This window comes from Capra hircus, chromosome 9 (genome assembly GCF_001704415.2).
Source record: "Capra hircus breed San Clemente chromosome 9, ASM170441v1, whole genome shotgun sequence".
Taxonomy (NCBI): Eukaryota; Metazoa; Chordata; class Mammalia; order Artiodactyla; family Bovidae; genus Capra; species Capra hircus.
Genome location: NC_030816.1, coordinates 4429676 through 4457203, shown reverse-complemented (window position 1 = coordinate 4457203; position 27528 = coordinate 4429676). Strand labels below are relative to the sequence as shown.

Here is a 27528-nt window from a genome sequence, read left to right as displayed (position 1 = left end):
AGATAAAGGAACCTCCCTGCACTGTTGCAAATTAATGTAGCCACTGGAAAATGGTATGAAAAATCCTCAATAAATTAAAAATAGAACCATGATACAATATCTGAGTATTAATTGAGACAAAGCAAACAAAAAATAATTTGAAAGGTTATATGTGTTCTTATATTCATTGCAGCATTATTTACAACAACCAAGATATGGAAGCTTCTTAAGTGTCTTTTGACAGATGAATGGATAAAAAATTGGTATATATATGTATTTGTTGCTGTTGTTGTTTAGTTGCTAGGCTAAGTTGTATTTAGCTCTTCACAACCCCATGGACTGTACCCCATCAGGTTCCTCTGTCCATGGGATTTCACAGGTAAGAACACTGGAGTGGGTTGCCATTTCTTCTTCAGGCTATCTTCTTGACCCAAGGATTGAACCTGTGTCTCCTTCTTGGCAGGCAGATTCTTTACCACTGAGCCATCTGGGAAGCCCATAACTATGTATCAGTTCAGTTCACTTGAGTCGCTCAGTTGTGTCCGACTCTTTGCGACCCCATGAATCACAGCACACCAGGCCTCCCTGTCCATCACCAACTCCCAGAGTTCACTCAGACTCACATCCATCGAGTCAGTAATGCCATCCAGCCATCTCATCCTCGGTCATCCCCTTCTTCTCCTGCCCTCAATCCCTCCCAGCATCAGAGTCTTTTTCAGTGAGTCAACTCTTCGCATGATGTGGCCAAAGTACCAGAGTTTCAGCTTTAGCCTCATTCCTTCCAAAGAAATCCCAGGGCTGATCTCCTTCAGAATGGACTGGTTGGATCTCCTTGCAGTCCAAGGGACTCTCAAGAGTCTTCTCCAACACCGCAGTTCAAAAGCATCAATTCTTCAGTGCTCAGCCTTCTTCACAGTCCAACTCTCACATCCATACATGACTACTGGAAAAACCAGAGCCTGGACTAGACGGACTTTAGTCGGCAAAGTAATGTCTCTGCTTTTGAATATGCTATCTAGGTTGGTCATAACTTTTCTTCTGAGGAGTAAGCGTCTTTTAATTTCATGGCTGCAGTCACCATCTGCAGTGATTTTGGAGCCCAAAAACTTGCTATCAAATTGCCAACATCCGTTGGATCATAGAAAAAGCAAGAGAATTCCAGAAAAACATTTACTTCTGCTTCATTGACTACTAAAGTCTTTAACCGTGTGGATCACAACAAACTGGAAAATTTTAAGAGATGGGAATACCAGACCACCTTACCTTCTTGCCTCCTGAGAAATCTGTATGCAGTTCAAGAAGTAACAGTTAGAACTGGACATGGAACAACAGACTGGTTCCAAATTGGGAAAAGAGTGTGTCAAGAGTGTGTATTGTCACCCTGCTTTTTTAACTTATATTCAGAATATATCATGGGAAATGCTGGGCTGGATTAAGCACAAACTAGAATTAAGACTGCTGGGAGAAATATCAGTAACCTCAGAGACGTAGATGACACCACTCTTATGGCAGACAGTGAAGAGAAACTGAAGAGTCTATTGATGAAGATGAAAGAGGAGAGTGAAAAGTTGGTTTAAAACTCAACATTCAAAAACAAAGATCATGGCATCTGATCCCATCACTTCATGGCTTATAGATGGGGAAACAATGGAAACAGTGATGGACTTTGTTTTCTTGGGCTCCAAGATCGTGGTGGACAGTGACTGCAGCCATGAAATTAAAAGGTGCTTACTCCTTGAAAGAAAAGCTATGACAATTCGAGAAAGTGTATTTAAAAAATAGAGGCATTACTTTGGGGACAAAGGTCCATCTAGTTGAAGCTGTGGTTTTTCCAGTAGTCATGTATGGATGTGAGAGTTGGACCATAAAGAAGACTGAACACTTAAGAACTGATGCTTTTGAACTGTGGTGTTGGAGAAGACCCTTAAGAGTCCCGTGGACTACAAGGAGATCGAATCAGTGAATCCTAAAGGAAATCAAACCTGAATATTCACTGGAAGGACTGATACTGAAGCTGTAATACTTTGGCCACCTGATGCCAAGAGCCGACTCATTTGAAAAGACCCTGATACTGGGAAATATTGAAGGCAGGAGGAAAAGTGGATGACAGAGGATGAGATGGTTGGATGGCATCACCGACTCAATGGACCTAAGTTTGAGCAAGCTCTAGGAGATGGTGCAGGGCAAGGAAGCCTGGTGTGCTGCAATCATGGGGTCACAAAGAGTCGAACATGACTGTGTGACTGAAGAGCAATAACTATAAATATATATATATAGAAATATTACTTAGCCATAAAAATGAATAACACCTTTTCATTTGCTACAATAAGGATAGATCTAGAATATATCATGCTAAGCAAGTGTATCAGATAGAGAAGACAAATTCCATATTATTAACATCTCATTATATGTAGAATCTGAAAAGCAAACAAACAAACAAACAAACAGGCTTAAGGAAACAAAATGAAAACAGACAGAGAAGGAAAGGAAGCTTGACAGATGAGACGGGTAGAGAGTGGTGAATGAAATAGATGAAGGAGATTAACAGATACATATTTCCGGTCATAAAGTAAGTAAGTCATTTTGTATGAGAACTGATGACTTACCATGACAATCTGGTAGTCAATTCATAATGTGTTGAAATGTTTAATCACTATGCTGTACACATGAAATGAACATATATTGTACATTAACTGCATTGCAGTTTTAAAGAGTGTGAGATATCTACCATACCCCTCTAATATGTGAAATCTGAACCCCAAATGTTGTCTCCTTAGTTGAGGCAATAGGTAGTGATGCTTCTGCTAAGCTCTTTGAGATTTTCAGTTGTTTTCCTCTCGGGGTAATTTCAATTTCCTTCTTATATGCACATTTCAAGAACCAGGCAAAGATTTAAGAAAATTTATATGCAGATTTTAGGCTCTCGTCTCAGTAGATCTTGCTTTCTGTGTTTTTTCCCCTCCAATTTCCTGCCCCTCTGGCAGCTCAAAACACTTTAATGTATGTTTTCTGGGCCAATAAGACTGCTGTTGTTGGCTGAAGTTTATCTGTCTCAGGCTATATTAACTGAGGAGTCTCTTTAAGGATAAATAATGCAGGTCAAGTCTGAATACTCACATGATTTTCTTCTTTTAACTGTGGATTCCCCTCAGTTTTTCCATTTTTGACCAGCTACCATGAAATGGGGAAGTTTGAAGGCCAAAATCATCTAGTAATCTATGAATATTATGAAAGTAAGGAATTTCCAATAGAATGAGAGATAAAGTTTTACTTCAGTGTCTGTCAGATTGTGTTTGAGGTGAAACATTTGGATATTTATCAGTGCTGACTATGAATTAAGTGATGTTAAGGAAAGAAAGCATGCATTCCTTTTGCTTTGTTCTGTCTCTCAGAATACTCTGAATTCTACTTATAGGAAGTTGGAATTTCCCCAGTATCTACCAGTGAACAAAATAGAAAGTGTGGCAATAAAGACACAAAGTATATTTTCATTTAAGGAATACTCTTTTATCTTATTTGTAAGCAAAAGCAGTAGATTCCAAGCATGTTTAATTTAAATGATCTTCTTTTTAGATATTGATTTCTTTATGAATGGCTGCTACAGTCTGTTACTTTCAAGGCAAATAGCCTAAACACAAATGCATAAGCCTTTATATCCTTTTCATAGCATATGGTATTTTACTTAGTCTTGTTTTTCTTTCTTTCCTTTCCTTTTCCCTCCTCACATAGTCACAGAGATAGAGTATAAGACAGGGTTTGAATATGCAAAGGAAAATACTAATTTTATCAAAGAGAAATTCAAGGGCTTTTATGGCTCTAATCAATCACGATGCTCTCCTGTTGATGTTTGAGCCTGAAAAAGAAACGATAATATGTAGGACACATTGTGAGAAAATGGATAATATGTAGGACAGCATGTGAGACACCATTTCTGTGTCTCTGTCAGGACAGGGGACTACAAAAAAGATGATGTTGGGATGAGTTCAATGCAGTCCTCAGTCAACTGTTTCCAAAGGGGAAATTTTTAAAAGAAAAAAATACACAAAGAAATCAAAAGAGCAAAATAACCTCCTTCTAGAAAACTCTTGTCAAAGAAAACATACCTCTAACTATATTCCTTTAATCAATTACTGAAAAAGAACAACCTGTGTGCCAACAAAGATTTAATGCAGAATACAGCCACAAATACTGTTTATAGTATAAACAAGTATACCTTCCAGACAGGGTTTTCAGAGAACCTCACTTTCCGCCCCCTCTGAAGGACAGCAGATAAGAAGGCAAGGTTATGCTCTCCTTTTGAAGGAATATCTGTTCTCTTGCAACAGTAGGAAGGACTATTAAAATAAATTTATCTCATAGAGAGGTATGAGAACCAAGTTTAATCAAATATTTTCATTTAATCATTTTCCTCTCTGTCTTTTAAGGATGATTTTTGGAGACCAGAGAAAGGGAAACTTCTTTAAAAAAACATTTTTTTATAAACAAGTTAGCATCTTTGTTCAACGCATTTTATTATAACTCACATTTGTTTAGTATGAGGTTAGCCATCTTAGTGGGCTTCCCAGGTGGTGTTAGTAGTAAAGAAGCCACCTGCCAATGCAGGAGACATGAGACGCAGGTTTGATCTCTGGGTCAGGAAGATCCCCTGGAGGAGGGCATGGCAATCTACTTCAGTATTCTTATTTGGAGGAGCCTATGGACACAGGAGCCTGACAGGCTACAGTGAATAGCACAGAGTTGGACACGACAGACGTAACTTAGCATGCATGCATGCATGCAGCCATCTTAGTGGCCGTAAAGATAAATAAAGCACAGTCATTCCCCTCAAGCTAAGTGTGGTACCAGCTATAATGCAAGCCATATTATTTTAGATGAGATAAGAAATATCTTTATAAGATTCTACGCATATGTTGTAGAAGGAGAGCTTAATTTTGGTTAGGAATCTAGAAGAAAATTCATCAAGGATGCAGCTTTTGGGATGAAACTGATGGGATATTAGATTCCGTTCACAGGACAAGAAGAGAAAGATCAAGTTACAGGGGCAGAGGGATGACAGGTATATTCAGAAAGCAGCAAGAGAACTGGTCTTGCAAAGAAGCAGGCGCATAAGTTACAGGAGACTTCCACTAGAGGCTTTAGTAGTGCTCACTTCAAAATCGCTTTTAGCATGATGTCCCAGCCCCCAAACAGATTCAGTTCCTCAACACATTGACTGAAACATGAAATTAAGTGAAGATTTACAAGGGGAGGTGAGGAAGAGGGTTTCCCATCATGCAAATCAGAGAATGAGTCAAATCTCCCAATGATAATTCTGTGTTTCACAAGAGTTCTTCTCCACTTATTGCTACCACCTCATCTCTGCCACACTCTTACTCCTTTTGGATCAAGTTTCCAACAAGCCAGACAGTTTGTTCATCATTCTAGGTCCTTGGTGACTTATTTTTCCACTTGAATTTCCAGTAGCTAAGCTAAACCATGGGACCCCATTATGCTCAGGCTGGCATGACCATTGCAGAAAGAGTAGAGCTCAGTGATTTTACTTAATGGATACAAGGATGGGTCAGCTTTATTTATTTTATTTATGTATTGCTTTGCTTATTTAATAATCTGCCTGACAGCAGATTGGCCAAGTTTTTCCTGATTCTATTCATCCTGTAACTCTGGCTGTTACAGGACACGTGGTAGGACATGTGGTGGCCCTCAGGAGTTGTGTATTACGAAATGCATGTGTATCCAATGATTTGCTATGAAGTTAGATAAATTATGGGGCTTCCCAGGTGGCACAGTGATTAACAATCTGCCTGCCAATGCAAGAGATGCAAGAGACTCTGGTTCGATCCCTGGTTTGGGAAGATCCCCTGGAGGAAGAAATGGCAACCCACTCCAGAATTCTTACCTGGAAAATTTCATGGAGAGAGGATCCTGGCAGGCTACAGTCCATGGGGTTGCAAAGAGTCAGACACAACTGAGCATGCGCGCATTGTACATAAATTATATAATATATAATAAATTATATCATGTTATGTCATATTATATATCATGAAAACACCAGGACTTGTGATGTCCTGCATTGGAGGAAGCATGTATTTCTCGATACAAGAGTCATTATGGATTCTGAGGGTCATTGATACCATACCATTGGTCTTGAACACTATCAACAAGGGCCACAACTTGATGTGCTAACATTTGTTTAGAATATCCATCCATTACTAAGCATCACTTCCCTTCCTTCCAGCAGTTTGTTCCAAACTAAAGCATAAAATGTCACATTATTGATGTGGCATTATCAAGTTTCATTATGATTGACCTGATGTCACACTGTTTCGTAACAGAACTGGTTGATGTCAATCAAAGTCTCTTACAGAAACCCATTATAAACCGAGGGAACCATTTGTGCCAGCAAAGAACCATCTGGTACACTCTTCACTTTGAGGATGATCCTTGTGCTTATTTAAAACTCATTAAAGTCTAAATCTGAATTTTTGCTATATAAATGCCTTTGCTTGATCCTTGAAATGTTCAGCACTTTAGTAGTTCTTTGAGATAGGTAAAAATGTTTGGGATTTTTCTTTATGTGAAATTCATTTTTTTTTTTAAATTTAGGAATTTTAGTTGAGCAGGCAACCCATACCAGAAAGACAAAAGCCCAGGAGACCTCTATAACTCTCTCTTGGAAAAGGGAAAACTCTTCTTGTTGAGAATGAAAGAGAGAGACAGAGGAGAGACATAGATAGAGACAAAGAGGGAGAGACTGAGATACAGAGTCAGAGACAAAGAGATCCTTTGATTAAATTATAAAAAAGGAAAAAGAGAATACCCAGAAAAAGTGAAGCAAGGATTCCCGCTGATGCTCTGAGAAGCAGGGTGGGTTTCACTGAGTGCTCAGTTGTAGGTTGTGAAAACTGACCCCTGTCCTGCTGTGCTGCTTTCTGCCTGACATGTCCTGGAGTTTCTACACGAATTCTCTTCTCTGGGTTCCTCAAGGCTGCCATTTCCGCTGCTGTCACTCTATCTTTAAGTGTCTGAGTCTCTGAAGTCAGCTCTCACAGGAAGTACAGAGAGCAGGGGGTAGAGTTTGGGATGAATGTGATAGAAGATGGGGGTGTCTGTCCACTGATGCTTTTTCCCACTCCCTCACTAGACAAGAGGAGTTTCTTTGTTTGGATGGTTTGATTGTAGGAGAAAATCCTGTTTATTTCCATGAAAATAGCAAGGAACAACTTCCCTTTTTCTCTCTTTGCCACTCTTTAGGGCTTCCCTTGTAGCTCAGCTGGTTAAGAATCCGCCTGCCATGAAGAAGATCCTGGTTTGATTCCTGGGTGGGGAAGATCCCCTGGAGAAGGGATAGGCTACCCACTCCAATATTCTTGGGCTTCCTTGATGGCTCAGTTGGTAAAGAATCCACCTGAAATGTGGGAGACCTGGGTTAAATTCCTGGGTTGGGAAGATCCTCTGGAGAAGGGAACAGCTGCCTACTCCAGTATTCTGGCCTGGAGAATTCCATGAACTATATAGTCCATGGGGTCAGTATCTTGAGTGTTTTCCCTGACTGAAATCCTTCTGCTTCCACGGATATAATCTGATTCTCATTTCTCCTAATGGCACATTCTTGCATCCTAAAGAAAGGTTTCAGGATTGGTCTTGTACTATCTTTGCTTTTTCTGTCTCTTTTTGTTAAATCTTACCAATCTCATAACTTCAGTAATGACTCCTACCCAGGTGGTGCTAGTGATAAAGAACCAGCCTGCCAAGGCAGGAGACATGATTCAATCCTTGGGTGAGGAAGATCCCCTGGAGAAGGGCATGGCAACCCACTCCAGTATTCTTGGCTGGAGAATCCTATAGACACAGGGCTATAGTCGCAAAGAGTCAGACACGGCTGAAACAACTTAGCATGTGTACAGATACCTAAAAGATTTGCTTAAGCCTTGGACATGATCCTTTATGAGGCTTCCCAGGTGGTGCAGTGGTAAAGAATTCATCTGCCTGTGTGGGAGGAGGCTAGAGTTATGGGTTTGATCCCTGGGTCAGGAAGATCCTCTTAAGTAGGAAATGGCAACCCTCTTCAGTATTCTTGCCTGGAAAATTCCATGGAAGAGGAGCCTGGTGGGCTAAAGTCCATGGGGTCACAAAGAGTCAGAGAGAATGGAGCACACACACACACACACACACACACACATGCTCCTTTATGTAGAAATGAGTGCTCATAATTTCTAATTTTCCAGTGGTTATTATGTAGGGCGCAGTGATAAACTGGGGCATATTAAGAGTTATAGAGTGACCAATAAAAATAATAAATCTCAATTTTAGCTTCTTGATCCCTGCTATTCTACAATCTTTTCTTCTTTTCATCTTACTTATCCCTCTGGGAGAATAAGATTTCAATACTTAATTTTTCTGTGCTAAAAGCTAGAGATGAAAAATATTCAGCAAAATATCACATATTCTGTGGCTGTTCCTACAGTTAAATCATATTAAAACTTATTTAAGATTTTAAAAGTACAATTACTAGAGCAGGTAATTCCCTTGTGGTCCAGCGCTTAGGACTCGGTGCTCTCACTGATGGGGCCCTGGCCCTGGCTGGGGAACTAAGATCCCACAAGCTGTGTGGTGTGCCAAAATTTTTTTTTCAATAAATAAATAAAAGAACTTTGAGTAAACGTGAAGCTTCAACTTAATATTTCAGTTTTTTTTACGTACACTATAAAATCAAATCTTTATGGCACCTCAGTCAATATTTCATCAAAGATTTAGTGACGGGTTTGATAAAAATTATCATACTTTGAAAGGCAGAGAACAAATGACATGGTTTGTATCTTGCCCAGTTCCCCCCATTTTATAGACAGGAAAACAATATGACAGAAAACTTCAAGCTCACAGAGGTGAATGTGTGTCTGACTCCTTTCGACCCCAGGGACTATAGCCTTCCTTCTTGTTCAAAGTTACAGAGCAAGTAGTGATGACTGTAGGACCAGAATCCCAGGAATCTAATCCCCCAAGAGTTGTTTGTTTCATTATACAAAACATACTTTTCTGAGTGTTTTCTCAAAGATTTCATCAATATCTATGGCTCCTCTCTGCTCATCTGGTTCTGATCTTCTCAGCTACTTTCCAAGAGTTCTTTGAAGGAGAATAGGCAGACTTGAAGAGAAGAGGGGGAAATGGGAGGCCTGAGAAAATTTATCCCCAGGTTAAAATGCTTCATAAGGGTTACTTGTCTTGAGAACTTTTTCCAGCACCTTTTCCTATAAATATGGCTGCATTTGATCCCCCTGTTACTTTGAAAACTATGTTTCTTAATATTTGTGCATGTGTGTGCTATGTCGCTTCAGTAGTGTCTGACTCTATGCGACCCTATAGACTGTAGTCTGCCAGGCTCCTCTGTCCATGGAATTTTCTTGTCCATTGGCAAGAATACTGGAGTGAGTTGCCATTTCCTTCTCCAGGATATTTTCCCAACCCAGGAATCGAACCTGTATCTCCTGTGTCTCCTGCATGGGCTGGTAGGTTCTTTACCACTGGCCACCTGGCAAGCCCGTTTAATATTTAAAAATATATATTTAATAATTATTTTTCTTTATATTTTCTACCTGGCTTTATTTATATTTACATAACATCACATTTTTAACTTTAAAAATTATGTGATTAAGGTCATTTTAAGCTCCAGTACGTTAGACACCTCATGCGAAGAGCTGACTCATTGGAAAAGACTCTGATGCTGGGAGAGATTGAGGGCAGGAGGAGAAGGGGACGACCTAGGATGAGATGGCTGGATGGCATCACGGACTCGATGGACGTGAGTCTGAGTGAACTCCAGGAGATGGTGGTGGACAGGGAGGCCTGGCGTGCTGCGATTCATGGGGTCGCAAAGAGTCGGACATGACTGAGCGATGGAACTGAACTGAAGGTCATTTTACAACAAATTCACTCAACATAGTTAAATGTACACTACCTCGACATGTTAATGATAAAGCCTACATGATTTCCATTTGTGTCTTTTATTTTTATTTTTTTTGCATTTTATTTATTTTTTAATATAAATTTATTTATTTTAATTGAAGGTTAGTTACTTTACAATATAGTATTGGTTTTGCCATACATCAACATGAATCCACAACAGGTATACACATGTTCCCCATTCTGAACCCCCTCTCACCTCCCTCCCCGTACCATATCTCTGGGTCGTCTCAGTGCACCAGCCCCAAGCATCCTGTATCCTGCACTGAACTTGGATTGGTGATTCGTTTCTTATATGATATTATACATGTTTCAATGCCATTCTCCCAAATCATCCCACCCTCTCCCTCTCCAACAGAGTCCAAAAGACTGTTCTATACATCTTGTCTCTTTTGCTGACTCACATACAGGGTTATCGTTATCATCTTTCTAAATTCCATATATATGTGTTAGTATACTGTATTGCTGTTTTTCTTTCTGGCTTACTTCACTCTCTATAATTGGCTCCAGTTTCAACCACCTCATTAGAGCTGATTCAAATGTATTCTTTTTAATGGCCGAGTAATACTCCATTGTGTATATGTACCACAGTTTTCTTATCCATTCATCTGCTGATGGACATCTAGGTTGCTTCCATGTCCTGGCTATTCTAAACAGTGCTGTGATGAACATTGGGGTACACGTGTCTCTTTCAATTTTGGTTTCCTCAGTGTGTATGCCCAGCAGTGGGATTGCTGGGTCATAAGGTAGTTCTATTTGTAGTTTTTAAAGGAATCTCCACACTGTTCTCCATAGTGGTTGTACTAGTTTGCATTCCCACCAACAGTGTAAGAGGGTTCCCTTTTCTCCTCATCCTCTCCAGCATTTATTGCTTGTAGACTTTTGGATCACAGCCATTCTGACTGGCGTGAAATGGTACCTCATTGTGGTTTTGATTTGCATTTCTCTGATAATAGTGATGTTGAGCATCTTTTCATGTGTTTGTTAGCCATCCATATGTCTTCTTTGGAGAAATGTCTATTTAGTTCTTTGGCCCATTTTTTGATTGGGTCAGTTATTTTTCTGGACTTGAGCTACATAAGTTGCTTGTATATTTTTGAGATTAGTTGTTTGTCAGTTGCTTCATTTGCTATTATTTTCTCCCATTCAGAAGGCTGTCTTTTCACCTTGCCTCTATTTTCCTTTGTTGTACAGAAGCTTTTCATTTTAATTAGGTCCCATTTGTTTATTTTTGCTTTTATTTCCAATATTCTGGGAGGTCGGTCATAGAGGATCCTGCTGTGATGTAAGTTGGAGAGTGTTTTGCCTATGTTCTCCTCTAGCAGTTTTATATTTTCTGGTCTTATGTTTAGATCTTTAATCCATTTTGAGTTTATTTTTGTGTTCCCTGATGGCTCAGAGGTTACAATGTCTGCCTGCAATGTGGGAGACCTGGGTTCTATCCCTGGGTCAGGAAGATCCCCTGGAGAAGGAAATGGCAACCCATTCCAGTATTCTTGCCTGGAGAATCCCATGGATGGAGGAGCCTGGTGGGTTACAGTCCATGGGGTTGCAAAGAGTTGGATACGGCTGAGCGACTTCACTTTCACTTTCACTTTCATGGTGTTAGAAAGTATTTTAGTTTCATTCTTTTACAAGTGGTTGACCAGTTTTCCCAGCACCACTTGTTAAAGAGATTGTCTCTAATCCATTGTATATTCTTGCCTCCTTTGTCGAAGATAAGGTGTCCATAGGTGTGTGGATTTATCTCTGGGCTTTCTATTTTGTTCCATTGATCTATATTTCTGTCTTTGTGGCAGTACCATACTGTCTTGATGACTGTGGCTTTTAATTGTTGCTTTCTTGTTTTTCTTTCCAAGGGCTCTGTTGCTTTAAAATCATTGTGGTCCTTTTTCTTATTAAATTTTTATTTTTTCTCTCCTTCCTTGAGTTATCATTAATCTCACCTTCCTCATTGCATATTAACTGGCCTACTTTGCTTTAAGGAACTTCTTTTAAAAGATCTTGACACAATTCCATCCAAGCATCTCTATGAAAATAGATCTCACAGTTTTTAACAGGCAAAGTATCCCAAGTCTTGTTAGAATGTTTTCTTCCTTTCTTCTACATTTCAAACATTTCTTCCTCTTTTTTTTTTCAATTTTAAATACAGTTTTATTTAAGACATTGCATTTTTCCACTTACAATACAGTGCTTGTAAAGTGCAATGTTTTTCCATGTGCACACACATTCCATGTTCAAGTATCAAGAATGCCCAGTTTATTTACTATAGCAGCTCAACTTTGTAACTGCCATGGGATTTGCTACCATTTGGGTCCTTCATGTTTTGTGTGGAACAATGCTAAATCTATGCTAGGCTGGCTTAATCAACCTCTTCAATGGTGGGCCCAGAGGAGGCACCACCTGATGGAAGAGCTCCACCACCAGGGAAGCCCCCAGGCATTCCTCCTGGCATGCCCCCAGGCATGCCTCCTGCACTCTGGTACAGCTTGGTAATGATGGGGTTGCAAACTTTTTCCAGCTCCTTCTGCTGATGTTCAAATTCTTCCTTCTCTGCAGTCTGGTTCTTATCCAGCCAGTTGATTATTTCATTACACTTGTCAAGAATCTTCTGTTTGTCTTCATCATTAATTTTGCCCTGAAGTTTCTCATCCTCAACAGTAGCTTTCATGTTGAAGGCATAGGATTCAAGCGAATTCTTTGAAGACACCTTATCCCGCTGCTTCTCATCTTCAGCTTTGTATTTCTCTGCTTCTTGAACCATGCGTTCAATGTCTTCCTTGCTCAAGCGGCCCTTATCATTAGTGATGGTAATCTTGTTCTCTTTTCCTGTGCTCTTATCCACAGCAGAAACATTGAGAATGCCATTGGCATCAATATCAAAAGTGACTTCAATCTGAGGAACACAAATCTGAAAATGTTCAAGTCTTCCTCTTTTTTAAATGACAAATACTGTGAGATTTTTCCTCCCATGTTTACTTAGCAGAAAAAAGCAGAAGGAATGAAAATAGCCCTTAGAAGTTCCTCTAGTTCACTCTTTTATTTAGAGGCAGCACAGCTTCTACACTATGGGCATTAAAACAACTCACTTCCTGTCTGACTCCGTCCTGTTAGGGAGAGCCATGCTTCTCAGATACATGGCCACCGGGACAGCTGCAGGCCAGCATAGCCCTCCCTCTCTGACATCAAGCAATGACTCCTGATCTTGACTGCTGATACCCAGCAAGGTTCCCAAGAGTAGACAGAGGGTTCAGTCTAGTTCTCACATTGGGGATTAGTGACCCTATGGTGCCTGTGTGATCAGACCTTCTCTGCATGATGTTCTGGCTCTTTGGTTTTGGAAGGTCCTGGGAAAAGTACAGAGGAGGAGGAAGTTTATACCATGCTTCCCTCCATGAGCTTTAACATCAGGTGCAGAGGTAGCTGTACCTGGGTGTTCCCCCACTCTCTTCATCCTTTCTGTTTGATATCATTGCAGATGTTGGTTCTTAACTTAGGTGATGTAAAAATGTATCCTAAGGAAGATGGCGAACTAAAAGGGAATTATTTATTTGGGGCCAATTCCCTGTTTTTTTTTTTTAAATGTTTTACTTCTTTGTTACTCTTTCTGTACTGAAGAGAGAAGAAATGACACTTCAGAGCTGTTTAAGAGTGTGATGAAAAGAGATACTACTCAGTGACTTAACCCATTTATTGAGTTCCTATTGTGTAATTTGCCCCTTTAGGCTCTAAAGATCAATTAATTAGATTAATGAGTGACTGTACTGTTCTTTCCCTGGAATGTTGTAATAGGAGCTAGTGATCTGATAAGATCTACACGCTTCCACTTGGAAGGATGTTGAAGAAAACAAGAGGTCAGCTTAAGCACAGGATAATAATTGGTTATTAACTTAAAAGGCTAAAGGGTTCATCATGTTTAATTACCATTTTATACTTGAACTTGCTAATTATTGTATTGCACTGTAATGTATTGTACATTTTCCCCAATTAAAATAAAAAAGAATAGGTTTTGGTTAGTTCTTTTTTGACCCATCCTCCTTTTCAAGCAGTAACTGCTAGTCTAATTTTACACAGCTAAAAGATTGCTTGTCTATCAACTTGCCATTGCTAACAATGGATTCAAACACAAACTGCCTGAACACATCTCTAACAACATATCTGAATATTTTTGAACTGCAAATTAGTGTAGGGTTTTAGATGATTTCACCAGGAGCTTCAGCACTGAGAAATCTTCTCAGTCAAACCAGGGCATGTCTGAACTATGAGAAGTTGGAATCACAGAGGAATGAAAGGAATAGGGTGTCATTTAGTGGATGTCCATTCTGAGGTAAACTACAAGACATTAAGTGGGTCTTGGGCAACCTCAAGTGTTAAGAATTTTGAGCATAATTCAACATTAAGGCAAAAGAGAGAGAAAAAGAGACTTCAGGGCTTTTAAGGAGTGTGAGAAAAAGAGAAACTAAAGTCATTGAGTGAGTTAACCCATTTATTGAGATCCTGTTGTCTTCTGGGAGAGTGTCATTTGCTCCCTTACCCAGTCTTGGCAGACAAACAAAATGTAATGGAGGCCCTTAATGTTGAGCAAAACAGAAGATAAAAGGCAACCTAATGGGAATAAATTTTCAACTCAATTTACAACATGTAGATTAAGTAATAAAGGAATATGGTAGCTGGGATATGTGTGTAAGATTATATCTTTAAAAAACTTAAAAATATATTTATTTATTCCTTTGGCTGCACAGGTCTTAGTTGCAGCATATGGGATCTTTAGTTGCAGCATGTGGGATCTACTTCCCTGGCCAGGGTTTAAAGCCAGGCCCCCTGCATTGTGAGCACAGAGTGTTAGCCACTGAACCATCAGGAAAGTCCCCCTTAAAAATCTTTTGATAAACAAAAAATTAGACTTTAGTAAGAAAGAGGCAGATTGTATGAAGTAATGTTTGCTTACAAAGATATTTTCACTTGAGTTACTGTTAGTGTGTTTATGATTTTGATTTGAAACAAGGCAGATAAAATATACATCTAGCTTTCTTAGTCACATATGTAGTATTTTACTGTAACGCAATATCACCACCTGAGGATAATGTGCCTCGAGTCCAGATCAGTGATGATTTTTGCCAATGAGAAATGAAGTTATTTTCTGAAAGCTTAAATAATATTGAGTGACTGGCGTTTTTATATATGCAAGTTCTCACTTTCTGATTAAGAAGTGGGAAAAAGGACAATTGACATCAACCCCTTTTTCCTGATTTACTTAGAAATGGGATAATTTCCCAGTTAGTGTTTCACGGGTTGAGTTGATTTTAGCCAGTTAGTAGTTATATAGACCAGCTCCTCCCAGTCTTTTCCCACAACTAGTGTGGCATGATGAGGTATGAGGATGTCATGACCAGGGTCAGATGCAGGGTCTCCAATCCTGAGAACAAACCTTGGCTACCCCAAGGGTTAGAGGATCAATGTGTCATCATCTATGTATTATAATCTTTTCAAGAATAAGAACATCAAAGAGCTCTTACTGAGATCATGACACACCTAGGAGAAGTTAGATTTTTTTCCAATAGACTTTCCCCTGACTTAGCTATTTGAAGCAGGACTATATAACCCAGGTAATATGTACAGAGCATGTCTTCTTGATGCCTAATGATGACGACGTTTTGGAAAGATAACTTGCTTCCCCTGAAATGCTGAAAGTGACATGATTATCCAATTGTTCTTGAGGCTATTGTAAACTGTTTTTTTTTTTTTAAATTATTGGAGTATAATTGATTTACAGTGCTGCGTCAGTTTTAGGTGTACAGAATAGTAAGCCAGATTGAGAAAGACAATATCATATGATATCACCCATATGTGGAATCTAACTAAAAATGATATAAATGAATTTATTAATCCATTTTTTAAAAGTTCTTGAAGGCTTTTTAATGATCTCAATATTTGGCCAGAATATCATAGAGAGCTCACAAAGAATCTAGATTTGATGTTTTATTTTGTTGAGTATAAATATTACAAGGCATATTTTACTTCAGTAGTTCCCTAGGAAAAAATCACTCTTGGACAGCTGTTATCAGACTGACTTTCAAAAAAGTAGCGCAGAAATCAGAGGGGAAAGAACAAATGTTATAAGCAATTTTGGGGAACAGGTGGCATCTCTAGGGGGTGGCCTAGTACTAATATGAGGGGAAAATATTTTCATATTCATATTTCAAATGGCAAGAAATGACTGGTAGTGGTAACATGACAGCCTGGTACATATTAATACTAATGACTCAGACTATTCTCTGAAAGAGGCTTATTGAGTGCTGACTGTGTGAGTAAATCCAAACAAGCAGAAATAGACATAAATACTTTTCTTTTATTTAAGCTAAAATAACCAAATGGCACAAAGCCTGATACCTGAACTGTTATTTGCTTGAAGACTAGTTTTATCTGGCCCTTAGTAAACCTTGAAAGATGATAAAGAGGAGCAAAGAGAAGAAAAAAAGAATGAGGATTGAAAATTTTGAGTTTCAAGTTGTCCTTAGTTGTAACCCAATTGATAATTCTAATAATAAATAATATCAGTGTAAACTATTTCAGGTTGAAATCAGATATGCTGTGTATGTTTATAAAAGAGCTTTTATAACATAGGAATTATGCTTTGCTAGTAGAAGTAATAATTCAATCACCAAATAAAAGGTAGGTCATTTTATTTTCAGCAGATCTTCTGTATAGTAAACAAAGTTAGTAAATATTTTTTGTTTATGTTTAACAAGAAAATTGCTGATTGGTTCTATTATTTATACTAGAAAGTAAAGCTAACAAATGAACTTTCTTGCCTCTGGGAGATTTTATAAATATCAAGTGAATTCATAATTGATTTGATTTTACATAAGAAGTTCTTGCCTTTGGGGTTAAAAGAAAAAAAAATTAAATTCCCCTGTTATGTACCAAGGTATAGACTTATAAAAGTTAATTGATCCTGTGAGAATAGGAGGACTAAATTACTTCATGGTTACCAATTTTATACTTTTATTGTGCCTTTTAAATGTTACTGCACGGTATAGTGGGATGAAAATTGCTTTTGTGTCAGAAAACTGGGTTTGAGTCTCCAGCTTTATCCTTTTTTGACCTGACCTGACCTGACCTGAACCCAGCTGTCAACCACCCTGCTAGATACTGGAGATACACAGATGAAAAGATGTGCTCCCTGACAGCCATTGTGGTTGTTATTTAGTCTGTAAGTGATGTTTGACTCTTTAACAACCTCATGGACTGTAGCTTGGCAGACTCCTCTGTCCATGGGATTTCCCAGGCAAGAATACTGGAGTCGGTTGCCATTTCCTTCTCCAGGGGATTTTGCCAACCCAGGAATTGAATCTATGTCTCCTGCTTGAGCAGGTGGATTCTTTACCACCGAGCCAACACTCAAAATTCTCCAAGCTAGGTTTCAACAGTACAAGAACCGTGAACTTTCAGATGTTCAAGCTGGATTCGGAAAAGACAGAGAAACCAGAGATCAAATTGCTAACATCTGTTGGATCATCAAAAAAGCAAGGGAACACCAAAAAAAATCTGCTTTATTGATTATGTCAAAGTCTTTGATTATGTAGATCCCAACAAACTGGAAAATTCTTCAAGAGATGGGAATACCAGACTACCTCACCTGCCTTTTGAGAAATGTGTATGCAGGTCAAGAAGCAACAGTTAAAACTGGACATGGAACAACAGACTGGTTCCAAATTGGGAAAGGAGTACATCAAGGCTGTATATTGTCACCTTGCTTATTTAACTTATGCACAGAGTACTTCATGTGAAATGCCAGGCTGGATGAAGCACAAACTGGAATCAAGATTGGGAAAGAAATATCAATAACCTCAGATATACAGATTACACTACCTTATGGCAGAAAGCGAAGAAGAGCTAAATAGCCTCTTGATGAAAGTGAAAGAGGAGAGTGAAAAAGTTGGCTTAAAACTCAACATTCAGAAAACTAAAATCATGGCTTCTGGTCCCATCACTTCATGGCAAATAGATAGAGAATCAATGGAAGCGCTGACAGACTTTATATTTTGGAGCTCTAAAATCACTACAGATGGTGAGTGCAGCCATGAATTTAAAAGATGCTTGCTCCTCGGAAGAAAAGTTATGACAAACCTAGAAAGCATTTTCAAATGCAGAGACATTACTTTGCCAACAAAGATCCATTTAGTCAAGGCTATGGTTTTTTCCAGTAGTCATGTATGGATGTAAGAGTTGGACTACAAAGAAAGTTGAGTGCCGAAGAACTGATGCTTTTGAACTGTGGTGCTGGGAGGGATTGGGGGCAGGAGGAAAAGGCGACGACAGAGGATGAGATGGCTGGATGGCATCACCCACTCGATGGATGTGAGTTTGAGTGAGCTCCGGGAGTTGGTAATGGACAGGGAGGCCTGGCGTGCTGCGATTCATGGGGTCGCAAAGAGTCGGAGACGACTGGGCGACTAAACTGAACTGAACTGAACTGTGGTGTTGGTGAAGACTCTTGAGAGTCTCTTGGACTGCAAGGAGATCCAACCAGTTCATCCTAAAGGAGATCAGTCCTGGGTGTTCATTGGAAGGACTGGTATTTAAGCTGAAACTCCAATACTTTGGCCACCTTATGTGAAGAACTGACTCATTTGAAAAGATCCTGATGGACTGAGGGCAGGAGGAGAAGAGAACAACAGAGGGTGAGATGGTTGGATGGCACCATCGACTCAACTGACATGAGTGTGAGCAAGCTCCAGGAGTTGGTGATGGACAGGGAAGCCTGGCATGCTGCAGTCCATGGGGTTGGAAAGAGTCAGACACAACTTGAATGACTGAACTGAACTGAGTCCCTAGGGAAGCCACATCCCTCTTTGACTACAGCTTTAATGAGGTTGGCTCACACATATTTTACACCTCCATCACCTCAATAGCTTGAGATTACAGGAATAGTATTATAAATATCTATAAACACACTGACAGACAAAATATAAGAACACTACTTAACAAAAAGAAAATAAATGGGATCAGTTAGATGGAAAAAGAAGTAAAATATGAAGTTTCCCAAAGACTCGTATGATGCAGGAATGGATTATCTCTAAGTTTATTTCAAAGTCAGAGATAATAGAAGTGATGAGTGGGAAGACATTAGGGGCAAATGTTGAGAGATTAAATATGAAATAGCAAACAGGCTTTGATTGTTGTGTGCCTCACTTTCAGTCTCTAAGCAGCAAGCAGTAGAAAGCTGAGCCCATGCAAATCAGAGACTTGGGTATAGAACTAGAAATGCTAAACAGTGACCAAAGGCAATTAACAATCTTCAGGAGCCAAATAGAACCTGCAAAACAAGAACACAAATTGCTTCAGTTGTGTCCAGCTTTTTGAGACTCTCTGTCCACCAGATTCTCCAGGCAAGAATACTGGAGTGAGTTGCCATGCCCTCCTCCATGGATCTTCCAGACCCAGGGATGGAACCTGCATCTCCTGTGTTTCCTGCATTGCTGGAGATTCTTTACCCACTGAGTGACCTGGGAAGCCCCACAAATAGGAATACTGAAATACAAAGATGGCAAGAGGAAAGATATGGCCAAGATGGAGAGTAGGACGACCCAGAGCTCATCTCCTCCCACATGCACACCAAACAGCAACTATCTACAGAGAACTATTGATGAGAACAACCTAAAGATTAGCACAACTGAAGATATAAAGAAGAAACCACAATGACATGAGTGGGTGGAGGCAAAGATGGAACCATGTACGACCCCTGAGTCCTTGTCTACTGAAGTAAAATACTGGCTCAAGCTTTCTTGATTGGGAAATGTGAAGATGCAGAAACAAAGAATAGCTGTTGGGCTGCAGAACTGGTAACAATTTCGATTACAATTCTGCCGCAGAGCAGAATCACCAAACTCACAGTTCCCTGAAAGATATAAAGACCTGACACATTCCTTAATTGTTTTTGTAGGAAGCAGACCCCCTTCAGATGAAAACTGCTGACCATAAGAACTGGTTGAAACCAGAAGAAGGGTGATTTTTGAAATCTCACCTTGAAGCCAATCAATCTGAGAACTGTCCATGAGCTGATCATGCCCTGGGCTTGAAACTATAAAACTCCTCACGAGTTCCTCCAGGGTAGCTCACACAGTCTTGAGGGCATCAGCCCACGGTGCCCCCTTGTGTCTGGCAGAGCAGTAATTTTCTACTTTACCCCAAATTCGGTCTCTGCCTTTGTATTCAGCACGGGTGAACAGAGGCCAAGTTTCAGCAGCAAAGACATGGTATAGTAAGACCCATACTCCTGGGTGAGTGACCCACAAATGGGAGAATAATTATAATTGCAGAGGTTCTCCTCAAGAAGTGAGGAGTTAAACCCCATACTGGGCTCCCTAGGCGGGGGGTGCTGGATGAGGAAGTCAAGCCCCTGAATGTCTGAATTCAAAGGTCAGCAGGGCTTGCATGCTAGAGAATCAGCAAGCTGTAGGAAATCTCACACACCCCATGACTCAGGCAGAGGCGGAAATTTGAAAGGAGCCTGAGTCAGACCGATTTGCTGATCTTGGAGAGCCTCCTGGAGAGGCAGGAGGAGTCTGGGATACTTTCTGGAGACATAAACTCTGATGCCATCCATTTCCGGGGCTCATTCTACCACAAGGACCCTGCTGCTAGCAGGTCCCATTTGGGACTCCTCCCTCCAGCCTCTTAGTGTCTAGGGCCTTATTCTTCTACCTGCTTATCTGGAATCATGCCAGAATAGGACTAGCAGCTAGCTGCACAGGGACCTAGCTCTGCTTCCTAATGGGTACAAGACTCAAACTCACTTGCCAGGAGACCAGCACCAGCACCCAAATGACCTGCAGCTAGTCACCTCAGGGCCAGGCCCTGCCCACCAAGAGGCCACACCAGGCTTGGGACACCTGAAGACCCCAAGCAGCCATGCTAGGACCCATCCTTGCCCCCCAGCAGTAGTCCTGGGACCCCTGGGTTCAGCAGCCAACTGTGGCAGGATCCAGTCCTGCCCACAAGCAGGCCTCCAGCCTCCTCACCAGGCAGGGCCTGACAGAGGACCTGGCTGGGGCTCAGGCCTGGCTGGCAAGACACTAAGAGTCATCAGCCCATTACAACAAGAGGACCCATGGTGCTCACATACAGCTCAGCAAAAGGACCCAAGCACCCACTCTATCCCTGCCACATAGAGTTCTGATGATCAGAGGGGTGTGTGCCACCGGGCCACATAAGACATCTCCAATATCTTCTGGAGGCTGCTTCTCCAGAATTGGAAAAGTACTCCCTAACAAATAGAAGTAAAATACAGTATAAGGGAAAATGAAGTAGCAGAAGAATATGTTCCATTGAAGGAACAAATTAGAACCTCAGAAGAAGAACTAAATGAAGTGGAGATAAGAAATCCTTTATCTTGATAAAGGGTTCAAGGTAACGATCCAAGGTACTCAATAAACTTGCGAGGGAAACGGATGAATACAGTGAAAATCATAGGAAAGAGTTAGAAAAGATAGAACTAAACAACTGATGAAAACAATAATTAAAGTGAAAAATACACTACAAGCAATCAAAAGGAGATTAAATGCTGTAGAGGAATGGATCACTGACTGGAAGACAGAGCAGTGGAAATTACTCAAGAGGAATAGGAAGAGGAAAAAAGAATTTCAAAAGATGAGACTAGACTTAGAAATCTATAGGTCAACGTAAGGCATACTAACATTCATCTTACAGGGGTCTCAGAAGGAGGAGAGAAAGGGGCAGAAAATTTATTTGAAATAATAATAGCTGAAAACTTTCCTAACCCAGGAAATGAAACAGACATCCAGGTCCAGGACAGGGTCTCAAGTAAGATGAAAATGAAACCAGAGGGCCACACCAAGACATATTGCAATTAAAATACCAAAAATTAAAGATAAGCAGAGAATTGCAAAAGCATCAAGGAGAAAGTTACAAGTTAGGTACAAGGGAACACCCCATAAGAAAATCAGCTGACCTTTCAGCAGAAATTTTACAGGCCTGAAAGGGAGTGTTATAATATATTCAAAGTGCTGAGAGAAATAACTTACAATCAATGTTTCTCTAACAGCAAAGCCATTACTAAACTTTGAGGGATAAGGAATTATACAGAGAAGCAAAAGATAAAAGTTTAGCATCCTTAAATCAGGTTTATAAGTAACATTAAAGTAACTTCTTTAAGAAAAAAAAAGATCACAACTATAAACATAAAACTTCTGAAAGGAAAAGTCTCTTTGGTAAAGCAAACATCTCATTGGTAAATGCCAACATCCATTGGATCATCAAAAAAGAACGAAAATACCAGAAAAAATATCTACTTTATTGATTACACCAAAGCCTTTGACTATGTAGATCACAACAAACTGTGGAAAATTCTTCAGGAGATGGGAATACCAGACCACCTGACTTGTCTCCTGAGAAACCTGTGGGAAGGTCAGGAAGCAACAGTTAGAACAAGACATGGAATAACAGACTGGTTCCAAATTGGGAAAGGAGTACATCAAGGCTGTATACTGTCACCCTGCTTATTTAACTTATATGCAGAGTACATCATGTGAAAGGCCAGGTTGGATGAATCACAAGCTGGAGCCAAGATTGCTGGGAGAAATATAAAAAACCTCAGATGTGCAGATGACACCACCCTTAAGGCAGAAAGCAAAGAGGAACTAAAGAGCCTCTTGATGAAAGTGAAAGAGGAGAGTGAAAAAGCTGGCTTAAAACTCAAAATTTAAAAAATCACCATCTTGGCATCCGGTACCATCACTTTGTGGCAAATAGATGAGGAAACAATGGAAACAGTGACAGACTTTATTTTGGGGGGCTCCAAAATCACTGCAGATGGTGACCGCAGCCATGAAATTAAAAGATGCTTACTCCTTGGAAGGAAAGCTATGACAAAACTAAACAGCATATTAAAAAAGAAGAGATTACTTTGCTGACAACAATCTGTCTAGTCAAAGCTATGGTTTTTCCAGTAATCATGTATGGATGTGAGAATTGGACTGCAAAGAAAGCTGAGTGCTGAAGAATAGATGCTTTTGAACTATGGTGTTGGAGAAGACTCTTGAGAGTCCCCCAGACTGAATGGAGATCCAACCAGTCCATCCTAAAGGAAATCAAACCTGAATACTCATTGAAAGGACTGATGCTGAAGCTGAATGCCCCATACTTTGGCAACCTAATGCCAAGAACTGACTCCTTGGAAAAGACCCTGATGCTGGGGAAGTTTGAAGGCGGGAGAAGGGGACAGATGTCAGATGAGGCGGTGGACATGAGTGATGGACATGAGTCCATCACTGACTCGATGGACATGAGTTTGAGTAAGCTCCAGGAACTGGTGATGGACGCAGAGGCCTGCTGTGCTGCAGTCAGTGGGGTTGTGAAGAGTCAGACACGACTGAATGGCTGAACTGAAAGCAAACATGCAGCAATGATGGTAAACCAACCTTGTATAAAACTATTAGGGAGGTTAAAAGATAAAAGTAGTGACATCATCCATCTATATAAACAGTAAGTACGGGGCTTCCCTGGTAGCCCTACTGGTAAAGAATCTGCCTGCAATGCAGGAGACCAGGGTTCGATCCCTGGGTTGGGAAGATTCCCTGGAAGAGGGCATGGCAACTCGCTCCAGTATTCTTGCCTGGAGAATCCCCTTGGCCAGAGGAGCCTGGCGAGATACAGTCCATGGGGTCAGAAAGAGTCAAACATGACTGCGTGACTAACAGCACAGCACAAACAAGGAATACACAAAACAGAAAGTGGTGGGATAAGGAGAAAGAGAAGCAGAAAGAGAAGACAACATCCTCGGTAAAACTGACTCTAAAACCTTGGATTAAAAAGGTTCCAAGGGATGAATAAGATAAATTTTAAGCTAATATAGGAGGGTGTATCATGTTGTACATGTCACATTTTAGGGCACTATGATTATAGAAAAGACAAAAAATCAGAAGGAAAAAAGTTAACTGAAAAGGAATTAGAATCACTTTACTATTTTAGCAACATTATATAGTAGGAGACATTTGAGTAATATTTTCAATATTCTGAGAAAAAATAAATTTGATTGTAGAATAAAAATCGCAGTGACAGTTATTTTTCAAGTAAGAACTGAAAGCATTTAAGTGAGAACTGAAACCTTTTTTGAAGAACTGATGGAAAGATGTGCTGCGGTAAAATAATTTTAAACAAAGAGAATCAAAGATCAAGTATGTAGACATCAATTTGGTTCTAGTCATTTGGAGACAATAATAGTTTAACTATGATTATTAAACACAAGTCTCATCAATATAATGAAAAAAATACACGTGGGAAATATTTTATATTTGTCTTATACCTTATTTACAACTAAAGGAAAAATAATCTAGCAAAAAAAAGATCAAATCTAAGATAAGTTAATGAAAAATCAAGAATTTATGGAAAATAGAAATAAAAAATTAGGTAGAATAAATAAGGACAGAAATCAATAGTAAAACTATATACCAGTATATTTTATTCTATTATTAAATGTCTCAAATCTTAGATTGTTGAACTAAAAAAATTCACCTAAAAATTGTTAACAAAGGGAATTTTTTTAAAAAGCAGAGATGCTCATTTAGCAAATTTTTAAAACAATAATAAAACATCCAAAGAGTAGAAGAATATTATTACACTATTTAAGTAAAGTGGATTTTAAGGTCAAACATCAAATAAAACAAAAGGAGCCATTTCATCTGAAAAAGTCAGTCACAGAAAAGATATAATAATTATGAACTTTGAGGCAACTAAGACATAACTTGAAAATATATATATTAGAAACTTCATGAAGTACAGAAAAATTAAGTCCTCATGGCATGCTGCAGTCCATGGGGTCACAAAGAGTTGGGCATGACTGAGCAACTGAACAACAACAACATCTTCAGAATACTTCTCCTAAAAATAATTAGAACAATTAAACTTGCTTAATATAAATGATAAATATATAGAGACTTTTGTTTCTACTACAGTATTTTTTTAAATCCTTGAAATACTTACTACCTTGGATCATTCCTTAAGTCACAAAGAATAATCTCAATTAAACCTTCCTCTAAAAGAAGTTAAAATAAATTAATAACAAAACAAGTTCAGTTCAGATCAGTTCAGTCGCTCAGTCGTGTCCAACTCTTGGCGACCCCATGAATCGCAGCACACCAGGCAGGCCTCCCTGTCCATCAACAACTCCCGGAGTTTACCCAAACTCATGTCCATTGAGTCAGTGATGCCATCTAACCATCTCATCCTCTATCGTCTTCTTCTTCTCCTGCCTTCAAACTTTCCCAACATCAGGGTCTCTTCAAATGAGTCAGCTCTTCACATCAGGTAGCCAAAATATTGGTATTTCAGCTTCAACATTGGTCCTTCCAATGAACACCTAGGACTGGTTTCCTTTAGGATGGACTGGTTGGATCTCCTTGCAGTCCAAGGGACTCTCAAGAGTCTTCTCCAACACCACAGTTTAAAAGCATCAATTCCTCTCTGCTCAGCTTTCTTTATAGTCCAACTCTCACATCCATACACGACCACTGGAAAAACCATAGACGGACCTTTGTTGACAAAGTAATGTCTCTGCTTTTGAATATGCTGTCTAGGTTGGTCATAACTTTCCTTCCAAGGAGTAAGCGTCTTTTAATTTCTTGGCTGCAATCACCATCTGCAGTGATTTTGGACCCCCCCAAAATAAAGGCAGCCACTGTTTCCACTGTTTCCCCCTCTATTTGCCATGAAGTGATGGGATCGGATGCCATGATCTTAGTTTTCTGAATGTTGAGCCAACATTTTCACTCTCCTCTTTCACTTTCATGAAAAAGCTCTTTAATTCTTCCTCACTTTCTGCCATAATGGTGGTGTTATCTGCATATCTGAAGTTATTGATATTTCTCCCAGCAATCTTGATTCCAGCTTGAGCTTCTTCCAGCCCAGTGTTCCCAGAATTTCTCATGATGTACTTTGCAAATAAGTTAAATAAACAGGGTGACAATATACAGTCTTGACGTACTCCTTTTCCTATCTGGAACCAGTCTGCTGTTCCATGTCCAGTTCTAACATTGCTTCTGGACCCGCATGCAGGTTTCTCAAGAGGCAGGTCAGGTGGTCTGGTATTCCCATCTCTTTCAGAATTTTCCACAGTAATCATGATCCACACAGACAAAGGATTTGGAATAGTCAATAAAGCAGAAATAGATGTTTTCCTGGAACTCTCTTGCTTTTTGATGATCCAGCAGATGTTGCCAATTTGATCTCTGGTTCCTCTGCCTTTTCTAAAACCAGCTTGAACATCTGGAAGTTCATGGCTCACGTATCACTGGAGCCTGGCTTGGAGAATTCTGAGCTTTACTAGCATGTAAGATGAGTGCAATTGTGTGGTAGTTTGAGCATTCTTTGATATTGCCTTTCTTTGGGATTGGAATGAATACTGACCTTTTCCAGTCCTGTGGCCACTGCTCAGTTTTCCCAACTTGCTGGCATATTATGTGCAGCACTCTCACAGCATCATCTTTCAGGATTTGAAATAGCTCAACTGGAATTCCATCACCTCCACTAGCTTTGTTTGTAGCGATACTTCGTAAGGACCACTTGACTTCATATTCCATTATGTCTGGCTCTAGGTGAGTGATCACACCATTGTAATTATCTGGGTCATGAAGATCTTTTTTGTATAATTCTTCTGTGTATTCTTGCCACCTCTTCTTAATATCTTCTGCTTCTGTTAGGTCCATACCATTTCTGTCCTTTATTGAGCCCATCTTTGCATAAAATGTTTCCTTGGTATCTCTAATTTTCTGGAAGAGATCTCTAGTCTTTCCCATTCTATTGTTTTCCTCTATTTCTTTACATTGATTGCTGAGGAAGTCTTTCTTTTTTTTTAATTTTTATTTTTACTTTATTTTACTTTACAATACTGTATTGGTTTTGCCATACATTGACATGAATCCACCATGAGTGTACATGCATTTCCAAACATGAACCCCCCTCCCACCTCCCTCCCCATAACATCTCTCTGGGTCATCCCCGTGAACCAGCCCCAAGCATGCTGTATCCTGCATCAGACATAGACTGGCGATTCGATACTAAAACATGTTTCAATGCCATTCTCCCAAATCATCCCACCCTCTCCCTCTCCCTCTGAGTCCAAAAGTCTGCTATACACATCTGTCTTTTTTGCTGTCTTGCATACAGGGTCATCATTGCCATCTTTCTAAATTCAATATATATATGTGTTAGTATACTGTATTGGTGTTTTTCTTTCTGGCTTACTTCACTCGGTATAATTGGCTCCAGTTTCATCCATCTCATCAGAACTGATTCAAATGTATTCTTTTCAATGGCTGAGTAATAGTCCATTGTGTATATGTACCACAGCTTTCTTATCCACTCATCTGCTGATGGACATCTAGGTTGTTTCCATGTCCTGGCTATTATAAACAGTGCTGCGATGAACACTGGGGTACATGTGTCTCTTTCAATTCTGGTTTCCTCGATGTGTATGCCCAGAAGTGGGATTGCTGGGTCATAAGGCAGTTCTATTTGCAATTTTTTAAGGAATCTCCACACTGTTCTCCATAGTGGTTGTACTAGTTTGCATTC

The 27528-nt window shown here is 39.7% G+C and overlaps 1 pseudogene across 1 annotated transcript; it reads right to left on the bottom strand.

Moving 5' to 3' along the window:
- LOC102171608 lies at positions 12074 to 12839 on the bottom strand (annotated as a pseudogene). The gene has a single exon (XR_001296046.2). The product of XR_001296046.2 is annotated as a heat shock cognate 71 kDa protein pseudogene (transcript).